This window comes from Cornus florida, unplaced genomic scaffold, assembly GCF_030987335.1.
Source record: "Cornus florida cultivar Cherokee Brave unplaced genomic scaffold, ASM3098733v1 CherokeeBrave_3.0.0_Hap2_Chr01, whole genome shotgun sequence".
In the NCBI taxonomy this organism is placed as follows: Eukaryota; Viridiplantae; Streptophyta; class Magnoliopsida; order Cornales; family Cornaceae; genus Cornus; species Cornus florida.
In genome coordinates, this window is record NW_026775571.1 from 6,734,946 (window position 1) to 6,745,867 (window position 10,922).

Below are 10,922 nucleotides of genomic sequence, written 5' to 3' on the forward strand. Positions count from 1 at the left end.
TTTGAACTTAATTTTTGACTTCACGTACCTTCATTCTAAGTGGTTTCAATGAAATACGTATCTTTACTTTTATAGAAAAGTACTTTGGTTGTTCTTCGTGTCCATTGGGGTATAGATGCATAATTTCTTCGGAAACATTTTCTTTTCTTGGAGTGTTTTTCATAAATATCTTTTGGAGATATTTTATTTTGGGAGTTTTTAAGAAAATATTTTTGAAATATATTTTCATTTTGGGTCATTAGTGCAGTTAACCTTTTTTGTAGGGCCATTGTGCAATTAATGATAGTTATTGAAAATGCCTCGTTTTGAGCTTGGATCCTCCTACGGGATTCATTTTCACTTTTTGTCGAGTCATGTACTCTTAGAATTTCCTTCCAGTCGTTTTTTTCCCAATTTTAGGGTTTCTGAACCCGGTTGCCGCCGAACTTGTTCGGGGTATATCTTTATGCTTGGGACTCAGTTTCTGATGTTATTTTTTCCGTTATTCATTTTATCTCATTTTGGTTCTTTTTTGTTCATAGTGTTTTACCGTTTGAGCGCGTCTGCACAAATTCCACTTTTCTGAACCCAGCGGGGCCCGTTCGGGACACTTTTAGGGTTTTTCTATAAATAGGGGGTGTAATAAGAAAAAGTTAACTTTTTCTTTTTCTTCCTCCCTCTTTGGCCGGCCATCCATGGCAGCCTTGGGCTGCCACCCTTCTCTCTTCTTTTCCGACCACTTCCATTTGGTATTTTGTCGTAGTGCTTTAATGTTTATTGTAGGCCTTGGTGAGAACTTCCTTTCCCTTTTATTAGAATCCGTTTTTGACAATTTTTGAGTTCGAGTTTTGAGTTCAGGTTTGGATTTTCATGGTGCCTCAAAGGTTAAAGATGCTTCCCTCATTGTCGCCGACATAACCTAGGAGTATTGTCGAATCCGGAGCGGTTTCCTTTCGCTGGGATTTGAGATTTCATCTCAAATTGAGGTAGGGAATGTTGTAGGCTTATACTTTTGTTGTCTTGCATACTATTGATACTTATACAACTTGTATGCATACTTTTGTTCATAATCTAGAATTTTATTTAATTATTTTCTTTTATGAAAATTTAATTCACATAGTTGTAACTAGCATGAAATCAACTTGTAATGTGATATTTAAAATAGGCCATGGTATGTTCTTTAACCTATGTTAATTTGAGACCATTTGGAATTGTTTAAAAATCTAGAGAAAATTAATTAATTAGTTTATTTAATTTTATTTTAAGTGTTTTAGTCACTTAATTGAATTTTTATCTTGATATTGTTGATGGCCTTGGCATGTTCTTTGATATATATTAAATTGGGAATATTCGGATAAGTTTTGAAATCTAGAGATTTTAATTTAATGAATTAATTAAAATCTATTTAATGGTTCCCTTGATATAATCAAGAATTTTAGTAGATATAACTTGTGTAGAGAAGTTATTTACTTTAGTAGATTACTAAATTCTTATGATTTCGTAATATTATGAATATGGAATGCTTATTGTGCATTGTTGGAAGTTAAATTGCTAACTTGTTACTATGTAGTAGTAACATGAGATTCTTGTGAATTATTGATATTATTAACCTTGTAAACTTCTTGATACAATGTCGTAGAATTAGTGTTTAAAGTTTACCATGGAGGCATGATTTAAATTGTTAAGTAGATGATATTATTTTGTACATTGTATCATAGTAAAGACTCGACATTATACATGCCATTTTAGAATTGAAATCCTAAGACTTGGATTGTGTGGTTTCAACCTACTTGTGTATGGAAGGTGATTTCGTGCATTATTTAATTGCGTATAAGTTATGAACTTGTTTATTGATTTTGGAGTCACTTGGGACATTGTTACGAAGACATGGCTAGAGTTTGGCTCTAGTGCGGGTCGTACGAGTTCTCCCCATTTTATAGTGTGCAATAGGGTGGTATTCCTAGCGGGTTAGTGCCCGGAATAACTGTTTAGGTCTTGGTTTTACTCTGAGATTTGATATCCAAGTCTTCCACTATTTGATTTCGCATTCAATTTCAAGTTGACAACCAATGTTTAATTGTGACTTGTGATTTTGGTTATTGGCGATTTAATGTTGTTAAGTATATTTATGCATTATGATTTTTAATAAATCATTACAGTTTTGATGTTGTTAAGTACATTTATGCTATAATGTTCAAATCTAGCTTAGGAATGATCTTATAGATTCATTTAGAACATAATCGTTACGTGCCATGACCCACCTTAGTTGTTTCCGCATTTTAGATTTCAAGTTGATAACTTTGATAATTTATATATTGTTGCATTGCATCGTATGCTCCTATACTATTTAATTGCATAAAAATGTGGTTTATGCTAGAAATGTTTTAAGATAGCTTAGGATGCTCCTTGGGTCGCACTTTTGACATAGACGTTAGGTGGAATGAACCACAATGATTAATTTATATAAAGTTGTAAAACGTTAGGTCTATGCATGTTCATTCCTTACGAGTACCACATGATACTCACCCCTCGCTGAATGCGACCTGTTTCAGGCACGAAGACGTGGTTTTGGGATGCACATCATTCTTTGGATGACTTGTAATGACCCGGTCTTTTTTTTCCTCCTTTTCCATTTTCGGCCATTTTTTTTTCGTCTTTTTCCTATTTTGTCTTTTCCTTATTTCGTCTTTTAGTCATTTTTTCATTTTTCCTTGCATAACCTCACTTGTTGTGCTCGGATTTTATTCCAATTTTACATACATTCATGATATTTGATTTCCATGACATTGGAATTTTTACTTTTCCTGAAGAGCATGCTAGATTAGTACTTTTCTTGTAAAGGGCATGAATACATACTTTAGTGTAATTATTTATAACTTTTGGGGTTTTTATGTAATTATGTAAAATAATTATTTTTCATTTTGGGGACCTTTTTGCAATTGATTTTGGAAGATATTTTGAAAAAGGACCATTTTGCAATTTTTGGAAAGTGTAACAAGTGTCACACTCTCATGGAGCCATTTGTTGGCATTTTGGTGAAGAGACTTGGCACCATGACTTCTTGACATTTGGTGGGTGGAGATTCATCCATGTGTTAGCCTTAGATTGGTGCACATGTAACCATTGATTGTTGACAAATGTGGGTCTAGGATTAAGTCTTGGAAGGGGCATTGGATTAGTGACAAGTGTAGGTTCACCATTTAGTCTTGCATTGTGTGTGTGAGAGAGGTAGTGCAAGAACATATAGTGAGTGGAGGATTTCTAGCCCTTCCACTCACCATTTTTACACTTTACCTTCTTCATTCCATTATCTCTCATTAACCCTAGCAAAGACTCCATTAGAGGAAAACTTAGTATAGAGCTTTGACTTCACATTTGGTACTCTTCCACTCACCCTAGACTCTTGACCTTAGAAGAGAAAAGATTCCTATCACTCTCCTCTTCAAGAATCCTAACCTTGTTTTCCATTGTGTGCTTGGTAGCTTAGATTATAGAGATTCAATTCTCTATTGAGGTAGGGGTGGTAGTATGTTTATTTTCTAAGTGTTTTATAGTCCTTGTGGTTTAATATATATTCTGTACATGCTTTTGATATGATAGTATTGCATATTATAGGAAACCCTCACTTCTTTACTTAGGGTTTATTGATTTAAGCATGTATGATATGTGTAAATCATGTGTAGGAGGATTATATAATTTAGTAACATGTAAAATTCTAGATTTTTCACATGTGTTAGTGATATGAGACACTTGTAGAATTATTGATGTTGTATGCAATCTCTAGTGATATAAATTGCTATAATTGTTATTACAATAATTCTATGCCCTTGTAAATTACTAATTGTAATTATTTAGGAGCTTATTGCTATGATGTTGATTATTAGTACATAGAGCTTGTTATTAAGGCATGACTTGAATTGATAAATTTGTGATATTGTATTGTGCATAATATCATGATGTGAATTTGTCATTTGGCATGCTATTCTAAATTTGGAACCCTAAGACATGGTTTGTGTGGTTTCAAAATACTTGTGCATGGAAGGTGGTTTGTATGCCTTATTATATATATTGATATATATTTTGGAATCTCTTGGGACATTGTTACATGTGACATGGCTAAAGTTTGGTTTTAGTGCGGGAGGTATGAGTTCTCCCCAATTGAGATAGTGCGCACTAGGGTGGTCTTCCCAGCGGGTTAATGCCCGGAATAACCGTATTGATCTTGGTTAAGTCCGAGACGTGATGTCCAAGTCTTCCATTACTTGTTTTCACATTAAATTTCAAGTTGACAACCAATGCTTAATTGTGGCTTGAAGTTCTTGTTATTAGCGAATTGATGTTGTTAAGTACATTGATATTGATTTGTATTGTTAAAGAATCATTCAAGTTAGCTTAAGATGATCCCTTAGCACCCCTTGAACATAGACGTTAAGTGGAATGCTCCCTTATATTCGTCTATATTGATCTTGCAATGATATTGAAACTTTAGGGTATACGCATATGCTTCTCTTACAAGTAACTTGATTACTTACCCTAGTGGTTTGGGTTATTTTTTAGGTAAGGAGACCATGTTCACGGATGTTCATCATCCTTAGAAGCTTTTGAGCTATTTGAAGCATTTTTGTATATTAACATGCAAGTGTTTAGCATGACTTGACTTTTGATATTATATTTTGAATGCCATGGGTGTATGGTACTTTTGGAGCTTTAGTAGCTTTCTTGATATGTAATAACACTCAAATATTTGCTTTTGACATTTTAAGTATGTATGTAAAGAGGCCAAGGGCCAAGCATGCTTACTTTTGTACTTAGACACCTTTGGTAACAAAGTTTTGCTTCAAATATCTCTTAATAAAATTTTGAGGTGTTGTGTATGAGGCCATGGGCCATTAATTTGCATTCAAAGATCCATATCAAAGATGTTAGTATGTTCACACACTCAAACTTCATAAAAAAAATCAGTTTTTCACATGCATTTTGAACCAATTCATGAAGGGATTCAAAGTAGAGTTTAGACCTTAACACCTTGGACTCATAGTAGCCTTTTTAGCAGCTTTTTGTGGTGTTTCGGTCAACCAAAACTCCATTTTGGTCGACCGATGGCAAATGGAATTGCCAATGCATAGTAAAATCACATTCCAGTAGCCAAATACACTGTTCATGAGCCATTTTGGTCGACCGAACCTTTATTTCAGTCTACCAAAGCAACACGAACCTTTTCTTCATGATTTTAGGTCTCAGCACTTCCATTTCGGTCGTCCAAAAGTCCATTTCGGTCGACTGAAATAGCTTGATCCCGAGCCTAGTCTCTGTGGAGTTCCAGCACTGATTATCCAACTTCAATGGGTCATAACTTCTTTGTTTCTAATCCAAATAGGGTGATTCTTGAGCCTAAACTCAAGTATTTTGAGTCATATTTCCAATGGTACCAATCCTATTCTCAAATTCAAAACACAGTGGGAGTTATGTATGTTTTAGTGAAGTAGTGTCAGAGCTAGATACCTTGGTTTACCTTTAGCTTTAGCAGTTCGGATTCATTATCGGATCACTTTCGGTTCATTACTGACGCACCGGGTTGAAAAACTTGGGCCGTCACAAGTGGTATCAGAGCTCCTAGTTTTGAACACCTTAGGACGACGGGTTTTAGGTGCATATCATGCTTTTGTTGATGTACTTTGATGCATTCACATGCTTTTGATAACATGTTTTGACTTTATAACATGTTTAGGTGTTCGTGATAAGATGCTTTGTATTATGACACATCTTTATGCTTATATGCCTATGTGGTTAAGAGCACTTTGTTTGACATGTATGCATAATTGCTTAAGTGCTTAATTGTTTAAAAGCTTTTGTAAATTGCTTTAGCATGACGATATGTTGCATATCTCGTCTTGCTTCATGTCTTGCGCATTCATAGTGTGAAGTGTACTTGGTCATAATAACTTGAGTTATTGTTGACTTCATTTCTTTCGTGCTTTTAGCGTCATGGTTATCACGCATGGAGAGTCTTCGCGTCATGGCACTGAAGAGCAAATGGCTGACACCGAGTTCACAAGGGGTCCGGGGAGGCCCAGGATTCCAATTCGTGGCGTGGATGCTAATCCGCCACGGGCACCGACTTATGAGAAGCGAATGGCTCAGGGAATCAATCAGGGGATTGCTGAACCTCTACAGGAGTTGATACGTAGGCAGGTGGCAGGGGTATAGATTCCAGCACCGGCACCGATAGTCAATGAGGCACTAGAGTACTTCATACGACTACAGAGGGTCAAGATTGATCCATTTGCAGGGAGTTCAGATCCGCTAGTCTCAGAAGCTTGGTTGGACCTTATGGTTCGTAAGTTAGACAGTATGGCAGTACCCACGGACAGGTTGAGGATTTCCTTAAGTGCTTCTTTGTTCATAGGTGATGCAGATATCTGGTGGAGGTCTATGACCAATGTCCACAATGTTGAGTTGATGACTTGGAATGAGTTCAGAGATCTATTTTTTGAGCACTTCTTTCCTAGGGCTATGAGGTGGGAGATGAGGACACAGTTCGCAGGTCTTTATTAATGCACTATGAGTGTCATTGAGTATGAGACACGGTTTACTTCTCTCTCTCGTTATGTCGAGGATATGGTAGCGACAGACGAGGCCAGGGCAATGAGGTTTCAGGATGGGCTACATCTTGACATCAGGCCACGGGTCTCCATTCTTGATTTGAGGACCTACAGAGAGGTGGTCCAGAGGGCTATGCTAGCTGAAGCAGAGAAACGGGATCAGTTACGGATCAGGGGTTCACACAAGCAGCCTCGTGGAGATAATCCATCATCTTCCGGGAGTCAGTGGAAGAAGGCCAGGGCAGGGAACAATACTCACTCACAGGGGGCATCACAGCAGAACCATTCTGCACCCACAGTTCCTGTATCTACGGGATCAGCTCAGGGAGTGGTTTGTTACCATTGTCAGCAGCCGGGGCACATCAAGCCTCGCTGCCCACAGCTTCATCCACAGGCCAGTCAGACTTCAGTTTCTACGAAGATAGGGCAGGGAGCTTGCTTCTATTGCAAGAAACTAGGTCATTTTAAGAATAATTGTCCAAGATTGTTGAATAAGCCACGTAGTGGTATAGATTCACAGATGGTACCGACACAGTCTGTAGGGGTTCAGTCTGGTTTCAGAGTTCCTCAGGCACCACAGTCAGTGGCGCCTGTTGGCACTTATCCAGCCAGGGGTTCAACACCTACTATTTCTACACATCAGTCAGGCTATCATGGCAGTTCACAGCAGGGCTCAGGGACTCAGGGACGAGCCTATGCTCTTCCACAGGCGGATGCTTCCACGGGTACCATTTCAGTCCAAGGTATCTTTCTAGTTTTTAGTTCTTGGGCACAGGTTCTTGTTGACACGGGTGCATCACATTCTTTCATTTCTGCATCATTGCACATTCATTGGGTCTGAAGGTCACACCTCAGGATAGTTTTCTCTGTGTTGACACACCAGTAGGGGGTCTAGTGTCTTTGGATCATGTTTGTCGGGGTTGTGCAATTGAGATAGCTGGACGGACATTGGAGTTTGATTTTGTTGTTCTCGACATGACAGGTTTTGATGTCATTCTTGGGATGGATTGGTTGTCATTCTTTCGGGCTACGATCGATTGCTTCCGTGGGAGGGTGACCATTTGTACTCCCAAGGGAGATTGTTTCCATTTTGTGGGAGATCGGAGTGATTCCCACCCGGCTATGGTTTTCAGCATTGGTGACTGGAGTAGCTACAGATCCTAGTTGGCTAGTTTGCTAGTTGATGAGGATAGCAGTTTGGGCCATGTTTTTTCGGCAGTTGTTGAGGATTTTGTTGATGTCTTTCCAGAGGAACTGACAGAGTTACCTCCTTTAAGGGAAGTGGTTTTTGCCATTGATGTCATTCCCGGCACGGCACCCATCTCTATGGCACCGTACCCTATAGCACCGGCAGAGCTTGATGAGTTGAAAGGTCAATTGGATGATTTGAAGGCTAAGGGCTTTATTCGTCCTAGTGCTTCACCATGGGGAGCACCAGTTCTTTTTGCGAAGAAGAATGATGGGTCTTTGAGACTTTGCATCGATTATTGCAAGTTGAATCAAGCTATGATCAAGAACAGATATCCTTTGCCTAGGATTGATAACTTATTTGATTAGTTGAAGGGAGCGACATGCTTTTCATAGATTGATTTGAGATCAGGTTACTATCAGTTGAGGGTTAAGGATGAGGATATATCTAAGACTGTTTTTCGTACACGGTATGGCCATTATGAGTTTCTGGTGATGCCATTTGGTTTGACCAATGCTCCAGCAGCTTTTATGGATTTGATGAACCGTGTATTTAGTGACTATCTTAACAAATTTGTGGTGGTATTCGTTGATGACATTCTCGTGTACTCAGCTTCGAGAGAGGAGCATGAGTATCACCTGAAAGCAGTTTTACAGATCCTTAGGGATAACCAATTGTATGCCAAGTTCGAGAAATGCGAATTTTGGCTACCAAAGGTGAAGTTCCTTGGACACATTGTGTAGGGGGTGGTGTTGCAGTGGATCCATCGAAGATTGAGTCTGTGATGGATTGGGAGCATCCGAAGATAGTGTTTGAGATTCGGAGCTTTCTTGGCCTAGCCAGCTATTACAGGAGATTTGTTCGGGATTTCTCTCGTTTAGCGGCACCTATGACTTGACTTACTCGCAAGGGGGTCAAGTTCATATGGAATGAGGCTTGTGATTTTGCTTTTCAGGAGTTGAAGGTTAGGTTAACATCAGCTCCAGTTTTGATCATACCTGAACGTGGTTTGGGTTACGTGATTTATTGTGATGCTTCGTGAGAAGGTTTGGGTTGTGTTCTGATGTAGACTAAACGGGTGGTAACTTATGGGTCTCGATAGTTGAAGACTCACGAGTTGAACTATCCGACACATGATTAGGAGTTGGTAACAGTTATCTTTGCCCTTAAGGGGTGGAGACACTATTTGTATGGGGAGAAGTTCGAAGTTTTCTCCGATCACAAGAGTCTCAAATATCTCTTCCCTCAGAAGGATTTGAATTTGAGACAGCACAGATGGGTTGAGTGTAATGACCCGATCATATTCTTTCCTTTCATTTTCTCAGATTTTCACGGATATTTTTTTTCCGTTGATCTTTTCCTTTCTGAGTTCAGTTTCTCGTCACTTAGTGTCATCTTGAGTGCTTAGGGATGGTTTCCGAGACTCTTTTCCTTGGATTGACGACTTCCGTTGAGGACCGAGTCATTTTCATATTTTCACTTTTGTGACACTATTCACTTTCGTCTTTTTCTCGGTTGTCACTTTGTTAGCATAACCTTACTTTTCGTGTTCGGATTTGATTCCGGTTTTGCATGCATCCACGATATTTAAATTCCATGCTATGTGTATTTCTACTTTTATAGAAAAGCATGCTAAGTGCTTACTTTCTTGTAAAGGGTATAGATGCATGACCTTTTTGTAATTTTCTAAACTTTAGGGGTTTTCTGTAATTACTGTAAAGTAATTATTTTTCGTCTTAGAAACCATTTTGCAAATTAATTTGGAAGATATTTTCAAAAAGGACCTTTTTGCAATTTCCGGAAAGTGTGACAAGTGTCACACCCTCATTGGTCCACTTGTTGACATTTATGTGGAAACACTTTGAGGCCTTGGATGAGGACATGTGGAGGGTGAAGACTTAACCACTTGTTGGCCTATGATTGGTGCACTTGTTGGCTTGGATGGTTGACAAGTGTAGGCTTGAGTTTAGCCTAGGATGGAGCCTTGGATTTGTGACAAATATAGGCTCACAATTTGATCTTACATTAGTATGTGTGTGTGAGGTAGTGTAAGAGCGCATAGTGAGTGGAGGATCTCTATCCCCTCCACTCACATTTCATCTTCATCATTTTCCATTTCCTCCCTCTCTTGTAATGAAAACCCTAGCCTCCATGGATGGAGCCTAAAGCCTTAAGCTTTGACCTTGATTTTTGAGAGCCTTCCATTGATTTCTAAGCTTGAACTTGGGAATACATTTTGTTCCCCTCATCTTCCTCTTCATAACCCTAGAAGGGTTTGCCATTTTGTGTTGATTCTGCCTTGGATTCTAGAGAGACACTTCTCTAGTGAGGTAGGGGATGTTATAGGGTTATATGTTTGTTATCTTGCATGTGTTTGATGCTTATACAACTTGTATGCAATTATTGTATTAATTTAAGAAATTATGATTAATGGTAGTTGTTTATAACTCATTTTGGACTAGATATATGGCATGGCCATGACTCGATCTTGGTTGTATATTAAATTGGGATGATTTAAATGAGTTTTTAAATCTAGAGATTTAAAGAATTTAATTTGATTTAAATTCTAGTAAATTGTGTTTTGCTTGTATCCCATTTTGGACCTGAGATATGGTATGACCATGAGTTGGTGCTTGATATATATTAATTTGGAATCATTTGAATAACTTTTGAAATCTAGAGATTTGATTAATTTAAATTAATTAAATTCTATGTGATGCTATCTTGCTCATTTGATACTTTTGATTTGATATATGTAATGAGCATGCTATGTTGTTTAACATATATTAATTTGATGTTATTCGAATTTAATTTGAAATCTAGAGAATTTGATTATCTTGTTTAATTAAATTTTATCTAATGGCTCCATGGATCTATTGGTATTTTAGAAGTTGTTTATATATTCAAATCATGGACTTGAACTTGTTATGTATTCTTTTTGTTGTGTTTTGAGCATTGGACAAATTTGTTGTTATATTTATATTCATGAGAACATGTTTTCTTTATGGAATATATTGATGCCATGTGTAGTGAATTGCACACTTTGTAATTGACATTATGTATGTCATTTTAGAATAGAAACTCTAAGGCATGAATTGTGTGGTTTCAACCTACTTGTGCATGGAAGGTGTTTTCATGCATTATATAAGTTA